Below are 18,169 nucleotides of genomic sequence, written 5' to 3'. Positions count from 1 at the left end.
AACATCCCTTCAGTTGTCTGTTATCTCATATTGTATGATATTTATAACAAAAACTGTTAAAGGTTACCCTAATTAATTTGCTGTGTAAAAGAAAATATAGGTCTTTGAAAGGCATTTAGAAGTGATACAAATAAGGAAGAGAATATATGGATGTCAACTTCTTTATTATGAGGAACACAACGTTTCGTTTATGCTTACTCCTTCATCAGGCGAATGATCTGATGAAGGAGTAAGCATATACTCCGAAAGATTCTCTTCCTTAAAGAATAATGTCTGAGTCCAATAATTGGGTATGCCTAAAAAATCAAAAGGTTACGAGGCGGAAAAACTTCAAACTTAAGGTCGAAAACATAACTGAGGCACCCCTTTCAAATACATCACCATCGAATAACAATTTCTTGTTTGTTATATTTTCAGCCACCATCAAACTTGGGTGTATATTTTCTTTTGCCAGGTACTTTAGATAAAGACAATATCTCAGTTGTACAAAGACCACCAGGCAGTAAAAACATCTTGACCACGTTTTTTGACCCTTTTAACGGATTTAAATCTGTGGTTGGACTAAAAATAAAAATTAAACACGCAAAGCATACTATTAGTGTCATCTTTAAAGAGTGTTATCAGTATGATGTATCCAATAACAAAAGCAATGCTGCTTTGAGAGTCTCCTTGTCGATCTACTTTGGAGTATTGTTTCTGAATTTTATTAACAGCCCCGGATAAAGTACTTAAAATTACATACAAGTGATAAAACCAACGTGCCAGCTACATGAACAAATTATGATAGATCAAAGGTCATGCATATCGTAACGTGACCTGAATATCAACAGTGCCTTGCGTGTGTTCACGCATACGTTGCTCCAGGCTAATGTGTTGACATAAAGGTAGATATGAACTCATGTCCATCAATGAGGGCATTCGTGTGGAAACGAATACTAAATGCCCCGAGTGTTTAGTGACATACTGTGCTCGTGGACTTAAGCTGGGTACAGTTCTACTGCGCCAGGATAACAACATCACTTTGCTATAAATAAGCATCCCATTTAAAGAGTGAGTGAGTGAGTATGGTTTTACGCCGCTTTTAGCAATATTCCAGCAATATCACGGCGGGGGACACCAGAAATGGGCTTCACACATTGTACCCATGTCGGGAATCGAACCCGGGTCTTCGGCGTGACGAGCGAACGCTTTAACCACTAGGCTACCCGACCGCCCCTCCCATTTAAAGAAGAAGCCAGACACTGCTCATACCATGAGCCTAAATAGTGAGTGAGGATGAACCCCGCCGCTTGAACAGTATTTCAGACATATCACGGCGTGTCAGCTTGATGGTGGAAATGAAAGACAAAACCCTTTCCATATTTTAAGAAAACTCTGCCAACTCTGTATAATGAGCATGGGTGTGTGAATCACTATCAAGTTGTGATGCTACCAGGTGTTTTCGCAAAAAGGTGAGCGTATCCTGCCCCACCGTGACACCCGTCACAGACACATGCAAAGACAAGTCAACAACATCACTTTGCTATAAGTAAGGTTTTTTTTACCTTTTCCATCGTAAATTCTTCCCTGTTTTTTTGTTTTTCAACCACCTGCGAATACATACGGACGCTTGTAGTCGCTATTTTTTACTAACGAATCAAGCCACGGCCTCGTAATTATTCACGGATCATGGGCAAACTCAGTGTGTAAAACCAGTGATGTATTAACCAAAGAAAGTAACTTTGCTTCATGAATATAAATGTATTCTGAAATTAAATAAAGCAAGTGTCAAAACATAATTATTAATCAATGCAATTGGCCTTTCGTCCACGTGTGAAATCACGTCAACAAGACAACCATATTCGGTTGGTGCATCTGCGGATTCGAAAACTGCGACATTAATAACAGGAACAATTCCTTGGTTGAGGCCAATTAGTGGCAGAACCGATCGACTGAGCACAACATCCGGCCCTACGTCCAGCGATACGCCCCATTTTGCCACCACAACACCGTCAGGGACGCCTAGCGTGGTGTGACAGCATCTGGCATCACAACTCATGGACGAACACAACTCATCATTGGTCATGTCAGTTTGAATGGCGAACGCCACCGGGAAGACATCGCTCGAGATCATGTGCGACCTTTTGTGCAAATGCAGGGACGTAACATCACATTGCAGCAGGAAAATGCCCTCGGACATGTTGCACGTCTTGTAACATACTCTTTGAGCCAGCGTGACCTTGCTGTACTGCCATGGCTCGTTGTTTCTCCACACCTTTCTCCCATAGAACATGTCTGGGATGAGATAGGTCGATGCCTACGACTGGATAAGAACCAGCCCGTAACGCTAACAATATTTTGATAACTTCGAAACTCCCCCGACACGTTTACTGTGTCAGCCATTTCACGTCCTGTACTTGATGTAATGTATTACGACACATTAGCACTGTAACTGACGAACTGAGGATACTCGTAAGAGGCACTGTTCATCTAATGTCGACATTAATCAAATCTATTTGCCGAAACCAAACTGCAAATGATGTTATTTGAGCCCACATCTGTCTTCTTGAGGGAATTAAGTCTTTTCTATTACTGGTCGTTGTATGATTGTCAGTACTACTATGAGGCCAAACGTAGCAAATGAAAGTGAATGTAAACATCCTTCGACGCCCCCCACCCCCCCGCCCCCCCCACCCCACACCCCCCACTCCCACCCCACCCCACCCCATCAATAGCATTATGTGAAAATTATAAGAACTGACTTTGACCTAGTGACAGTTCATTGGAGCATGAACCTTTATAGAATGAGGGCAACATATTTCAACGTCTACGTCATACAGTTAGACCATCATTTTATGTAGTGTCATAAATGAACTCACGCAAAGAGCAAGTAAATTCCTAAATAATGTTTACGGCTGTGCTTTCATGCAGACGTTTCACATGAACCAAGAAGGTCACTCAGCAGTATCTCTCGTACTCACAGCACTGACATTAAAGAAGTTCATGACACAGATATATCTCACGCAATGATTACAAGAATTTTTGTCTGATTAAAACAAGTTACCGTGTATTTGAAAATACTGAAACAACGTTTGGTGTTTGCAGCTTAACAATTTACTGGTCGTGAGCGCAAAACTTAGCCCCACGATAATCCTGTGAGCATCGCCGTGTCGTGCTTACGGGTCGTGTTTGTTCAAAGGGGCATAAAAACCAGCTTAATAACGTATCCTTTGAATTGGGGAAACAAACAGGAGGCAGTTCGGCATATCTGCAACTAAACGAGCTCTAAGCACGAATAGTAAGACCACAATTGAAGTACGTTTGCCTAATATTGTTTCGATCGGAACGTCATGTTCACAAGTAACTACATGTAATACCTGAGTATTCGTGTAACAATTATCATCTGCGTAACTGGCCCCTGCAGACATATGTTTGATGGTTCACAATATTTGATACACAGAAGGTAAAGATGGTGTTAGAAGTTGTCAGAGATGATAAAAGAAACCACAAGGTTGATGTGTTCATAAGAAGTTCAGGGACAAATATTTTGAAGCAGCTTTCTGACTGACGTCTTGGTCTATAAAATGTACTAACGAAAGCTTCCTAACTCGATGGCCTTGTGAGGTTACGCCGTAAACGATATGTGGTTAATGAAGTTCGAGTTGGCCACGTTTTAGATGGTTGCAATGATGGTTCAAAGTGCCAAGTGGTGAATAAAGGATTTTTCACAACCGTGACAAAAAAAATTGCAGTTTCGTTTGTAAATCACTGATTTTTCTGTAAATAACGCGAAAGAGTCACAGGATGCTAACATTGACTCGTTATGCTACAAGTACATTCTGGACAGTTAAAAACTATAAAGCTCAACCATAACAGCACATATATCTGATGGTTCGTTCCATCATGACGTTTTAGACTGCAAATACTACTACTACTACTACTACTAATAATAATAATAATAATAATGAGTCAAGGATGTGGGACATAATCTCAATGTCAGTGTTGATTTTGTAGATGGTTCTGTACTGCTGGACGGTACAGAAATTAGTGTCTACCAAATGAAGTGCCATGTCAATTCGGCCCAGACTCAGTTCAGCAACCCTGCAGAGTCCTTTGTTTGGATGAGGTCGGCTGGCCTGAAAAATGAAACAGAAGGCTTTCTGTTTGCTGCTCAGGACCAGCCACTTCCCAGTCGAAACCGTCAATGTGTGATTTTGCATCAAAATGTTAAAATGAAATGTAGATTATCTAATGAATTTAATGAGACTGACCACCACATTGTCAGTGGATGCCCATCTTTGGCACAAACACAGTATCTTAAGCAACATGATGGAGTGGCTCGATCATTTTATTACCATCTTCGCCATGCTTGTGGTTTTGACACAGAGGTCCATCCATGGTACGACTCGGAATATGTATACGTAGAGGGCGTCATGGAAAATGATAAATACAAAATTCTTTGGAATAGCCCCATATACAGTCCAAGACAACACACCTGATCTTGTCTTTTTTGATAAATCCAATGAAATCATTATATCATTGAATTTTCTGTCCCCTTTGTCAGTAATGTGACAAGATTGAGGAAAAACATGGCAAATATGCAGACCTCGCTTTCGAAATGTCACGCTTGCATACCAAGTACCAAGTTGTCCGACTCCCCATTGTCCTCGGTGCCTTAGGTTTGGTGTCCCCCCAACCTGTTGACTGACATTGGGAGAGTACCCGGGTTTGCTACCAGAATACAGCCCTTCGGACAATCTGGATAATGCAGAAGGCTGCAGTGTTGGGGAGTCTTTACATTCTCCGAAACGTTCTGGGTGGGTTTACATATTTTAAGAAACCTCTGCATCACGCAGAGTCCGTTGTACAATTTAGACTATATCATGTGCATGTGTTTCTGAATCACTATCACCGAAAATATATGGGAACATATGGTGCAAGTCAAAATAGGGAATAGCATCGGACATCATTTTTGTCTTTGACCATCCAATTTGGAAAAGTCCTCCACATGTCTGACAAAAAACGTTTTGAAAGCTTTACTGAGGCCTTGAATGTTGTAACCTTCATCAAACAACTTCTGAACAAGAGTCGTATGACGCTCTTTGAAATCTTGGTTGAAAGAGCATGCTCGATTGTATCTCAAAAGATGTGAAACACCAAAGCCTGGAGCTGTTGGAATATTTCTCGAAACGAAAGAAAAGTTAACTATTGGAAAGTTGAAGTCATCTCTCTTTTAATAGAGTCTTGTGGAGAGCGTTTTCTCACTTTGAATCTTTATGCATATATCTAAATATGAAACAGATGAGGGGGTCCCACTGGTCTCCTTTATTTCTATTTTAGATGGGTTATTGAAAACATGAATAAAACTCAAGTTTGAGACCTTGTTCCTCTCCCATTAAAAATAACTTAAATCACAGCTTACGAAAACATGCTACGCTCTTTTTCAAATTCCCACTTAAAAAGATCATAGTATTAACAGAGCAAACAGATAAATATGTGTCGTGCATCATGGAGTTTTGTATGGATTACCATGGTAAGACCAGATATATGTACTTCACGTCCAGCAGATGCACAGTTTTGTATTACATGACATGGTAAAACCATAGATATTGTACTTCATGCAAAGTAGATGCAGTTTTTGTATTAAATTGCCACAGTAAAACCATATATATAGTACTTCATGTACGGCAGAAGCACAGGTTTGTGTTACATTGACACGGTAAAACCATATATATAGTACTTCATGTTCAGCAGAGCACAGGGTTGTTTTACATTGTGATGGTAAAACCATATATATAGTACTTCATGTACAGCAGAGCACAGGGTTGTGTTACATTGACATGGTGAAACCATATATATATATAGCTCTTCATGTACAGCAGAGCACAGGTTTGTGTTACATTGACACGGTGAAACCATATATATATAGCTCTTCATGTACAGCAGAGCACAGGTTTGTGTTACATTGACACAGTGAAACCATATATATATAGTTCTTCATGTACAGCAGAGCACAGGTTCGTGTTACATTGACATGGTGAAACCATATATATAGTTCTTCATGTACACCAGAGCACAGGTTTGTATAAGATTTGACATGGTGAAACCATATATATATAGTTCTTCATGTACAGCAGAGCACAGGTTTGTGTTACATTGACACGGTGAAACCATATATATATATAGTTCTTCATGTACAACAGAGCACAGGTTTGTGTTACATTGACATGGTTAAACGATATATGTAGTTCTTCATGTTCAGCAGAGCACAGGGCTGTGTTACATTGACATGGTGAAACCATATATATATATAGTACTAAATGTACATCAGAGCACAGGTTTGTGTTACATTGACATGGTTAAACCATACATATAGTTCTTCATGTATAGCAGAGCACAGGTTTGTGTTACATTGACATGGTGAAATCATATATATATATAGTTCTGAATGTACAGCAGAGCACAGGTTTGTGTTACATTGACATGGTGAAACCATATGTATAGTTCTTCATGTACAGCAGAGCACAGGATTCTGTTACATTGTGATTGTGTAACCATATATATAGTTCTTCATGTACAGCAGAGCACAGGTTTGTGTTACATTGACACGGTGAAAACATATATATATATATAGTTCTTCATGTACAACAGGGCACAGGTTTGTGTTACATTGACATGGTGAAACGATATATGTAGTTCTTCATGTTCAGCAGAGCACAGGGCTGTGTTACATTGACATGGTGAAACCATATATATATATATAGTACTTCATGTACATCAGAGCACAGGTTTGTGTTACATTGACATGGTTAAACCATACATATAGTTCTTCATGTATAGCAGAGCACAGGTTTGTGTTACATTGACATGGTGAAATCATATATATATAGTTCTGAATGTACAGCAGAGCACAGGTTTGTGTTACATTGACATGGTGAAACCATATATATATAGTTCCTCATGTACAGCAGAGCACAGGTTTGTGTTACATTGAAATGGTGAAACCATATATATAGTACTTCATGTACAGCAGAGCACAGGTTTGTGTTACACTGACACGGTGAAACCATATATATAGTACTTCATGTACAACAGAGCACAGGTTTGTGTTACATTGTGATTGTGTAACCATATATTTATAGCACTTCATGTACAGCAGAGCACAGGTTTCTGTTACATTGACACGGTGAAACCATATATATATAGTACTTCATGTACAACAGAGCACAGGTTGTGACATGGTGAAACCAAATATATAGTTCTTCATGTACAGCAGAGCACAGGTTTGTGTTACATTGACATGGTGAAACCATATATATATAGTACTTCATGTACAGCAGAGCACAGGTTTGTGTTACATTGACACGGTGAAACCATAAATATAGTACTTCATGTACAACAGAGCACAGGTTTGTGTTACATTGTGATTGTGTAACCATAAATATAGTTCTTCATGTTCAGCAGAGCACAGGTTTGTGTTACATTGACATGATGAAACCATATATATATAATACTTCATGTACAACAGAGGACAGGTTTGTGTTACATTGTGATGGTGAAACCGTATACATGTAAATAGTACTTCATATACATCAGAGCACAGGTTTGTGTTACATTGACATAGTGAAACCATATATATAGTTCTTCATGTACATCAGAGCACAGGTTTGTGTTACATTGACAAGGTGAAACTATATATTTATAGTACTTCATGTACAGCAGAGCACAGGTTTGTGCTACATTGACACGGTGAAACCATATATATAGTACTTCATGTACAACAGCGCACAGGGTTGTGTTACATTGTGATGGTGAAACCATATATATATGGTACTTCATGTTCAGCAGAGCACAGGTTTGTGTTACATTGACACGGTGAAACCATATATATAGTACTTCATGTACAACAGCGCACAGGGTTGTGTTACATTGTGATGGTGAAACCATATATATATGGTACTTCATGTTCAGCAGAGCACAGGTTTGTGTTACATTGACACGGTGGCACCATATATATATATATAGTTCTTCATGTACAACAGCGCACCGGGTTGTGTTACATTGACACGGTGAAACCATATATATATCTAATACTTCATGTACAACAGGCACAGGTTTGTGTTACATTGACATGGTGAAACCATATATATATATAGTACTTCATGTACAATAGAGCACAGGGTTGTAACATTGACATGGTGAAACCATATATTTATAGTACTTCATGTACAGCCGAGCACAGGTTTGTGTTACATTGACAGGGTGAAACCATATATATATAGTACTTCATGTGCAACAGAGCACAGGTTGTGACATGATGAAACTATATATATATATAGTACTTCATGTACAACAGAGCACAGGGTTGTGTTACATAGTGATGGTGAAACCATATATTTATAGTACTTCATGTACAGCCGAGCACAGGTTTGTGTTACATTGACACAGTGAAACCATATATATAGTTCTTCATGTACAGCAGAGCACAGGTTTGTGTTACATTGACACGGTGAAATCATAAATATATAGTTCTTCATGTACAACAGAGCACAGGTTTGTGTTACATAGATATGGTGAAACCATATATATAGTTCTTCATGTACAGCAGAGCAAAGGTTTGTGTTACATTGAAACGGTGTAACCATTTATATAGTTGTTCATGTTCAGCAGAGCACAGGGTTGTGTTACATTTTGATGGTGAAACCATGTATATATAGTTCTTCATGTACAGCAGAGCACAGGTTTGTGTTACATTGACACGGTGAAACCATATATATATAGTTCTTCATGTACAACAGATCACAGGTTTGTGTTACATTGACATAGTGAAACCATATATATAGTTTTTCATGTTCAGCAGAGCACAGGATTGTGTTACATTGACATGGTGAAACCATATGTATATAGTTCTTCATGTACAGCAGAGCACAGGTTTGTGTTACATTGACACGGTGAAACCATATATATATATAGTTCTTCATGTACAGCAGATCACAGGTTTGTGTTACATTGATATGGCGAAACCATATATATATAGTTCTTCATGTTCAGCAGAGCACAGGGTTGTGTTACATTGACATTGTGAAACCATATATATATAGTTCTTCATGTACAACAGAGCACAGGTTTGTGTTACATTGACACGGTGAAACCATATATATATAGTTCTTCATGTACAGCAGAGCACAGGTTTGTGTTACATTGACATGGTGAAACCATATATATATAGTTCTTCATGTACAGCAGAGCACAGGTTTGTGTTACATTGACACAGTGAAACCATATATATATATAGATCTTCATGTACAGCAGAGCACAGGTTTGTGTGACATTGACACGGTGAAACAACATATATATATATAGTTCTTCATGTACAACAGAGCACAGGTTTGTGTTACATTGTGATAGTGTAACCATATATATATTTCTTCATTACAGCCGAGCACAGGTTTGTGTTACATTGACATGGTGAAACCATATATATAGTTCTTCATGTTCATCGGAGCACAGGTTTGTGTTACATTGACACGGTGAATCCATATATATATATATATATATATATATATATATATATATATATATATATATATATATTTACATAGTACTTCATGTACAACAGAGCACAGGTTTGTGTTACATTGACACAGTGAAACCATATACATGTATATAGTACTTCATGTACAGCAGAACACAGGTTTGTGTTTCATTGACATGGTGAAACCATATATATAGTTCTTCATGTACAGCAGAGCACAGGTTTGTGTTACATTGACACGGTGAAACCATATATATATATAGTTCTTCATGTACAACAGAGCACAGGTTTGTGTTACATTGACATGGTGAGACCAAATACATGTTTATATATATATATGGTACTTCATGTACAGCCGAGCACAGGTTTGTGTTACATTGACATGGTGAAACCATATATATATGGTACTTCATGTACAACAGAAGCTCAGGTTTGTGTCACATCGACATGGTGAAACCATATATATATGGTACTTCATGTACAGCAGATGCTCAGGTTTGTGTTACATTGACATGGTGAAACCGTATATAGTACTAAATGTACATCAGAGCACAGGTTTGTGTTGCATTGGCACGGTGAAACCATATATATAGTACTTCATGTACAGCAGAAGCTCAGGTTCATGTTACATTGACATAGTGAAACCATATATAGTACTAAATGTACATCAGAGCACAGGTTTGTGTTGCATTGACACGGTGAAACCATATATATAGTACTTCATGTACAGCAGAAGCTCAGGTTCATGTTACATTGACATGGTAAAACCATATATATATGGTACTTCATGTACAGCAGAAGCTCAGGTTTGTGTTACATTGACATAGTGAAACCATATATAGTACTAAATGTACATCAGAGCACAGGTTTGTGTTGCATTGACACGGTGAAACCATATATATAGTACTTCCTACTTGTATATATACTTGTCAACCACACTCTGTATATCACTTGCTTGATAACCGTGTTAGAACCGAAACGTTGGTCTTAATTGTAATAAAGAAGTTGTTCATCTATAAATTCTTATCCTCACTTAGTACTCCAACTTCTTAATGCCTATCAAAGAAGTTAAGCCAAGAGTTGATGGTACTGACGTGTAGTTTTGGCAAGATTCTACCTCATGTAACGTACTGGCTTTATATTTGTTCTGGAAATAAATCCACGTTCTCCATGATGATAACATTGGCGATCCTTTCTGAAGGTAAAAGTGCTGATTAATGTGACTACGTTTCACAATAGGTTTGGAAAATACCGGTTTATTGCGTTATTCAAAATCATACATATTTTATCTTCTTGGCAAAGTTTACATGTGACAAGTCGAACTAAATTTATGAAATTCAGAAATTAGGAATGATTCCTGTGGTCGAAGAAGTAAAACAATTCCCGAAGGCACGACTACGCAGTTGTCCAAAATGTGGCACATTTGTATTTAGGTTCACAACAAATAACCGTTAAAGAAACGCACACAGTATTATCATGGTACGTACTGCAGTACATGGATTATTATTGCAATAAATTGCAATACGAAAGGCCAACACCCATTACCAGCCACAAGGGTTTCCTATCTATAACAGAGATTTGTACCGGGAAATCGTGTATGTTAATATCACATCAATCAGAAGGACATGTCTCCAAATTGTCACAATGCTATTTTGCACCAATAAGAGTTAAATCTACTGCAACGACTGTAATAAAATGATTACTGTCGTGACGTGCGTCTGCAACAAGACACATGGCGGTTGTTAAGTCAACATCTCTAATTATGTGAAATACGTCTCCAGTAGTCGCATCCTGTCTGAATATCGTCATTACACACGCTGCAGAATCTCGAATTACGTGATTAGGATACCCATGCGACAAAATCATGTATGATTTTCAGAACGTGATTTGCTGACTTTGGACGTCACATTTAATTAGCGTAATGTCAGATACGCTGAACGCTGGACACAGAGCTGCATTTACTTTTCATTAATATTTGTGTTGTTATTAAAAATGATGTAAGGATTAATAATTGTAACAGTATTTTTAACATGTTATCTACAAATAACAAAAAATATAATTGCATGCTTATTTTATTATGTTTGTTAATAGGGAGTATGTAGTGGTTACATTCTGTCGCTCTGAGGTGTGGTGGTGACGCGTGTCTATGTAGTTGGCCAATGAAATTAAACCGATTATTACCTTTGGACGTCACAATAACCATAATTCGTGCATGAGCAATGCGCGAACCCAACCATTGCCTGACATTGGGGAAGTATGTTGTCCGAAAGGCTTTAGTACATGATTTACACATTGTGTTTGTGCAATGAAGTCCCGGCGATCTGACTAATCGGCGGTTCCTTCTCGCTGGAAACAGGCACAGGCTTGAATCACTATTACAAAAAAAGAGTCGCAGAGCAGCATACAAAACTTTGATTTGTTTGTTAGTTTGTGGTTTAACGCCGCACTCAGCAATAATACAGCTATATGACGGCGGTCTGTAAATAATCGAGTCAAGACCAGAAAATCCAGTGATTGACATCATGAGCATCGAATTACGCATTTGGGATACGATGACAAGCATCAACCAAGTCAGCGAGCCTGACCACCCGAACCCGTCAGTCGCCTCTTACAAGCATAATCGCCTGTTAAGGCAAACATGGGTTGATGAAGAACGGGTTTACAAAACTATGAAATAATTACCACAATGCCTTTGGGATATTGACCACGAGGCCTCAGACGAAGGGATAAGATCCGAGGAGTTGGATTCATTTGACGGTGATGCTACACCAAAGATCTTAATTAATCATTACGAAATGGGATTCGAACCACAGATCATCGGATCCTTGTGCGACAAATACACGCAACTCGATATCGAAATCGGTGACATCCTATCCTCAGACTGTTTGATCAATCGTTCCACCAATAACTAATAATTCTACACGATCACATAGAATTTATGATGGCGAAATGTCGTGGTTGTTATATATAGCTTTAATGCGTCCTTGTCACCCGCGGCACTATGAAGTCACTAAGCCCTGGATTATTACGTCATAGGATGACAATTGTTAATAGGGTAGTGATTAAGCGAGATAACAACATACTGAACGAAGGCGGCATTGCTTACACTCACTGCAATCTGAACCCATTTTCATTAATGTATTTGCTGGAGACAATAAACAACCTGGTTAAATCAAATTAAAACTGTTCTACGCGATGTCCGGATTATCGAATGGTCGTTTTGACTTATCTCTGGTTCGGTTGAAGTTTTCCATTTAATATTTTGGAACAAGATGGCCCAGAAAGTGAAGTTTCCGGGCAACCGGCGTCTGGCATAACGAGGCGTGATTAATGAGAGAAACCGAAAGGGATTTATTGTTGACAGTAAAGTTAAACCTCGCTAAACCAAATGGTAACTGTTCCTCGTGATTTAGTTCGAATTATCGAATGGTCGTATTGACGAATCTCTGGTTCGGAGAATTTTTCCATTTAATATTTTAAAACAAGAAGGCCTAGAAGATGAAGTATCCAAACGGCGCCTGGAATAACGAGTTGTTACTACGTATGGTAAAATGGGAGAAAACGAGAGAGCTGTTCTGTTATATTTCAGCTTGTCACGGCGTGTCAACGGTAAGTAAGAGGAATGCGGCAAGCCACGACGTACACCACACGTCACTCCATGTTGATGATAGGGTCACAAATGAGGACGTTGCATGTGTAACATATCTCTATTACAGAGAAAATTAAAAAGTTGATCACAGAGATTAAAGTGCACGTGCGACCCAGTCTAACACGTCGCCATTCCCCGTGCAGAGTTGCATCCCCGCCAGAAACTTATGATTGTGTGTTCCAATCCCGGTTCGCCACGATTATGTTTTTAGGATTGTCAGCACCATACCCATGCTTGTGGATTGCGCCAAAGTGGTGGATGCCTGAAACCTGCATCAGGTGTCTTTCCTACCGTATTAAGCTAACAACATGCCGTGATATAACTGGAATACTGTTCAAAGCGGCGTTAAACCCATCTCACCCCCCCCCCCCCCCCACACACACACACACAGATTTACATATTAACAGCTTTGACTTAAAGCTTTATCTTAATGCTAGGTCCAGCTGTTTGACAGGAAGGCGTTTGGGGCAAAAGTCTCCATCTTGTCTCTTGATCAGGTAAACGATTAGGGATAGGTGAGAGTGAATGTTGTTTAACGCCGCAGTCAGCAATATTCTAGCTATCATTGCCGAATGTAAATAGCAAAGTATGAAACTAGATACTGAAAGCCTGAGTATCTATCAACGCCATCGAGTAGGGTGACGTACACTCAGGCGATCACACAGCATGACCACTCTATCCCCATTTAATCGGCTCTTACGACAGCCATGTACTTGGGACCTATTCGTCACCGTATCGACAGCCATGTACTTGGGACCTATTCGTCACCGAATCGACAGCCATGTACTTGGGACCTATTCGACACCGATCCGACAGCCATGTACTTGGGACCTATTCGTCACCGTACCGACAGCCGTGTACTTGGGACCTATTCGTCACCGTATCGACAGCCATGTACTTGGGACCTATTCGACACCGATCCGACAGCCATGTACTTGGGACCTATTCGTCACCGTATCGACAGCCATGTACTTGGGACCTATTCGTCACCGAATTGACAGCCATGTACTTGGGACCTATTCGACACCGTATCGACAGCCATGTACTTGGGATCTATTCGTCACCGAATCGACAGCCATGTACTTGGGACCTATTCGACACCGTATCGACAGCCATGTACTTGGGACCTATTCGTCACCGAATTGACAGCCATGTACTTGGGACCTATTCGACACCGTATCGACAGCCATGTACTTGGGATCTATTCGTCACCGAATCGACGGCCATGTACTTGGGACCTATTCGACACCGTATCGACAGCCATGTACTTGGGATCTATTCGTCACCGAATCGACAGCCATGTACTTGGGACCTATTCGTCACCGTATCGACAGCCATGTACTTGAGACCTATTCGTCACCGAACCGACAGCCATGTACTTGGGATCTGTTAGACACCGAATCGACAGCCATGTACTTGGGACCTATTCGTCACCGAACCGACAGCCATGTACTTGGGATCTGTTCGACACCGAATCGACAGCCATGTACTTGGGACCTATTCGTCACCGAATTGACAGCCATGTACTTGGGACCTATTCAACACCGTATCGACAGCCATGTACTTGGGACCTATTCGTCACCGAATTGACAGCCATGTACTTGGGACCTATTCGACACCGAATCGACAGCCATGTACTTGGGACCTATTCGTCACCGAACCGACAGCCATGTACTTAGGACCTATTCAAAACCGATCCGACACGCATGTACTTGGGACCTATTCGTCACCGAACCGACAGCCATGTACTTGGGATCTATTCGACACCGAATCGACAGCCATGTACTTAGGACCTATTCGTCACCGAATCGACAGCCATGTACTTGGGACCTATTCGTCACCGAATCGACAGCCATGTACTTGGGATCTATTCGACACCGAATCGACAGCCATGTACTTGGGACCTATTCGTCACCGAATTGACAGCCATGTACTTGGGATCTATTCGTCACCGAATTGACAGCCATGTATTTGGGACCTATTCGTCACCGAATCGACAGCCATGTACTTTGGACCTATTCGTCACCGAATCGACAGCCATGTACTTGGGACCTATTCGTCACCGAATCGACAGCCATGTACTTAGGATCTATTCATCAGTGAATCGTCACAGGATAAACGCAAGAATAAGGCAGGCGTCGAAGGAAGTATTATCACCCATACACAACGTCTCGTAGTCCCATTAAAACACTGAACCAGTAATATATACACTTCAAAACATGTTACGGTTCACCAACATCTTGAAGTCTGTGTGTTGCAATATCCACCAGCCATGACACATTAGATATAGTCATTTAACCTCTTTTGAGAGGTAAATACCAAACACTCATCAAAACTAATAATTACATCACGGTTCGTAAAAGACTATAACCCTTTCTGATAATCCTCTTTTCCTCCTTAATGAAACATAAACATATTTGCTGCTCTGTTACAAGTATTAATGGTTGACCACGCCCACTTATTCTGCTCCAAATAAACTGAAATATATCGAAATAACATAGTCTAACAGAACATATTCTTGCAGCATGCATGATAAAAACTATCTACTTCTTCAGCAAAAATCAAAACAATGCATGGGTATGAATATGATTAAGTAAAAGTTTGAAACAAAAACATAACATGTCATGTGTTGAAACAAATATTCTCAAGGACCACTGTTTGTTTGTTGTTTAACGCCGCACTCACCAATATCCCAGCTATATGACGGCAGTCTGTAAATAATCAAGTCTAGACCAGAAAATCCAGTGATTTATCATGAGCATCGATCCATGAAATTGGAATATGATGATATGCATCAACCAAGTCAGCGAGCCTGACCACACGATCCCGTTAGTCGCCTCTTACGGCAAGCATAGTCGCCTTCTACGCAAGCATGGGTTGCCGAAGACCTGTTCTAACCAGTAACAAGGTGGTCCATGGGCTACACGCATCAGCCGCATGGTTTGTACAGACATAACAACTAAATTCCAAAATAATGTTTTAAACATCTAACGAAATAAGACATACCTGTGATGATGTGATGTAAAGATGACAGCAACAGCTATCTGCTTCCTGACCTTCAAGAACCCACACTTCCATCAATCATCACAGATAAGCTCCGTGCATTAGTGGTATCGTGGCTCCCGTTGCAGTTCAAGGCTGTAACAATGATTCATATCCATGAGTGACTTTTTCCTGGTTCTTGTATAACATCTGGTTCCGGTGTATTGTCTTTCTTCCTGTACTGTATCCGTACCATCCTCCTCAACTAGCTGGCTCAGATGTGTCGACACCCATCCAATGACTGGAGGGTCATACGCAGGGTCATCTCTTCATGTATAATGTTTTAATCATTTGATCTCTGTTAATTTAAAACGTCAACGCCAAAGAACAACCAGTCTCGATTATCCGCCGAAACAGATTCCATTCTGCATAAAAGAAAAAATAGGGGTGAAAATTATATGAATGGATCACTGAAAAACAGTGATGACACAAGGTGTTCGCGAATAGGGTAAGCATGTCATGCCCTAACTGTACCACCCGCCACTCACACAGTCTGCAGGGGCCCGCGATTCGCTGTGCAGAGTTGCGTCCCCTGGACACGCCAGAAACCTATGATTGTGGGTTCGAATCCCGGTTCGCCCCGATTATGTTTCTAGGTTTGTCAGCACCATACCCGTGCTTGTGGGTTTCACCGAAGTGGTAAACGTCTGTGACATGCATCACTTCGGGCTTTCCTCCTACATTAAGCTGACACGCCGTGATATAACTGGAATATTGTTAAAAGCGGCGTTAAACCCAACTCACTCACTCACTCACACAGTCTGCATAAACACATGTTTGTAGCTGACGTCACACAGCAGTATTCCTGCCATGCGACGAGAGCGTGTAAACAAACCAGACAATCAAGTGATGGACCAGAAATCCAGTCACTGTTAAGAAACTTAAGATCATCTTTTTATGACACTTTTTAAGTAGGTGAAGTGTTTATTCACTGTGATGATTATTGATATTGAATAACTTTTATCTTTAAAATTTATTTCAATCCGAAGGCGATTGATACGCCACTTTGGTGAAGCGTCACAACGAATATCCGGGTGATATTCCGTCAACTCGGTCAATGTTGGAAGTCTATTTTAGGTTTCCCTGTCATTATTGCGCAAACACTCACTCGCACACTCACTTTCGCATTCACTCCTCAGAAAAGGTCTTCAGCAACCCATTCTAGTTTGGTTGATGCATGTCATCGTATCCCAGTTGCGGGGGTCGGAGCTCAATATGTGAATTACTGGAATGTCTGGTCCAGACTCGATTATTTACAGACCGCTTTCATATAGCTGGAATTTGCTGAGGGTGGCATTAAACAACAAATAAACAAACCAATAATACGCACACCAGTACGATCAAAGTCATACATCATTATTACCCCGGTCAGCGGATCTGTGTGCTCACGAACGTCATTGTCACCTCTTTTGGGAGTATGAAACCAAGCATGACTTGGTTGACACACGTCATCGTGTCCAAATTGCGTAGATCGCCGGAATATTGGTGAGTGCGGCGTTGAACAACAAACAAACAAACAGAATAAATTAGTGACCCCGTTATATAAATGTCACCGCTAGTTTACATTTGACGCCCATTATCGGCGGATAATGGGGACTGATTATTCTCTGACGTCATATTTATATTTTTTCTGACGTCATAGTTTTATTTTTAAAGGAGGCTATATGCTTGGCAGTCCAAGTAAGTTTAATCAAAGTAATTCAAACTCCGTTTAGTTTGCAACCACAACGTGCGTTATGTTCAGAAGGTTATTACGTAGAGGCAGGGTCTCAGTTTGAAACAGGTCACTATTTGCAACGTCTCTATCTCGGTTTGAAACTGGATAGACCGTGGAATGAAGCCTCTCATTAAAGTTGGTTGTGAGGTTAATAAATTATGACCATTAACTATATCCGAAAAACATCGTTATAACAGGAAGAAAGATCAATACCATCAGGAAATCAACATCACGAACTCCATTTTCA

The 18,169-nt window shown here is 40.1% G+C and overlaps 1 protein-coding gene across 1 annotated transcript in view; it reads right to left on the bottom strand.

Annotated features, from left to right (window-relative positions):
• The window catches only part of LOC124114062, a 172,096-nt gene extending 155,848 nt beyond the window's left edge, over nt 1–16,248 (bottom strand). The window contains exon 1 of the mRNA XM_046474600.2: nt 16,170–16,248. The gene's annotated coding sequence lies outside the window, so the exon portion shown is untranslated. The remainder of the gene's footprint in view (nt 1–16,169) is intronic.
• Between the last annotated feature and the right edge of the window lie 1,921 nt (nt 16,249–18,169).

Source organism: Haliotis rufescens, unplaced genomic scaffold (genome assembly GCF_023055435.1).
Source record: "Haliotis rufescens isolate VD_foot unplaced genomic scaffold, xgHalRufe1.0.p SCAF_15, whole genome shotgun sequence".
NCBI classification, from domain to species: domain Eukaryota; kingdom Metazoa; phylum Mollusca; class Gastropoda; order Lepetellida; family Haliotidae; genus Haliotis; species Haliotis rufescens.
The sequence above is the reverse complement of the archived record's forward strand: the minus strand, read 5'-3'. Positions and strand labels throughout refer to the sequence as shown.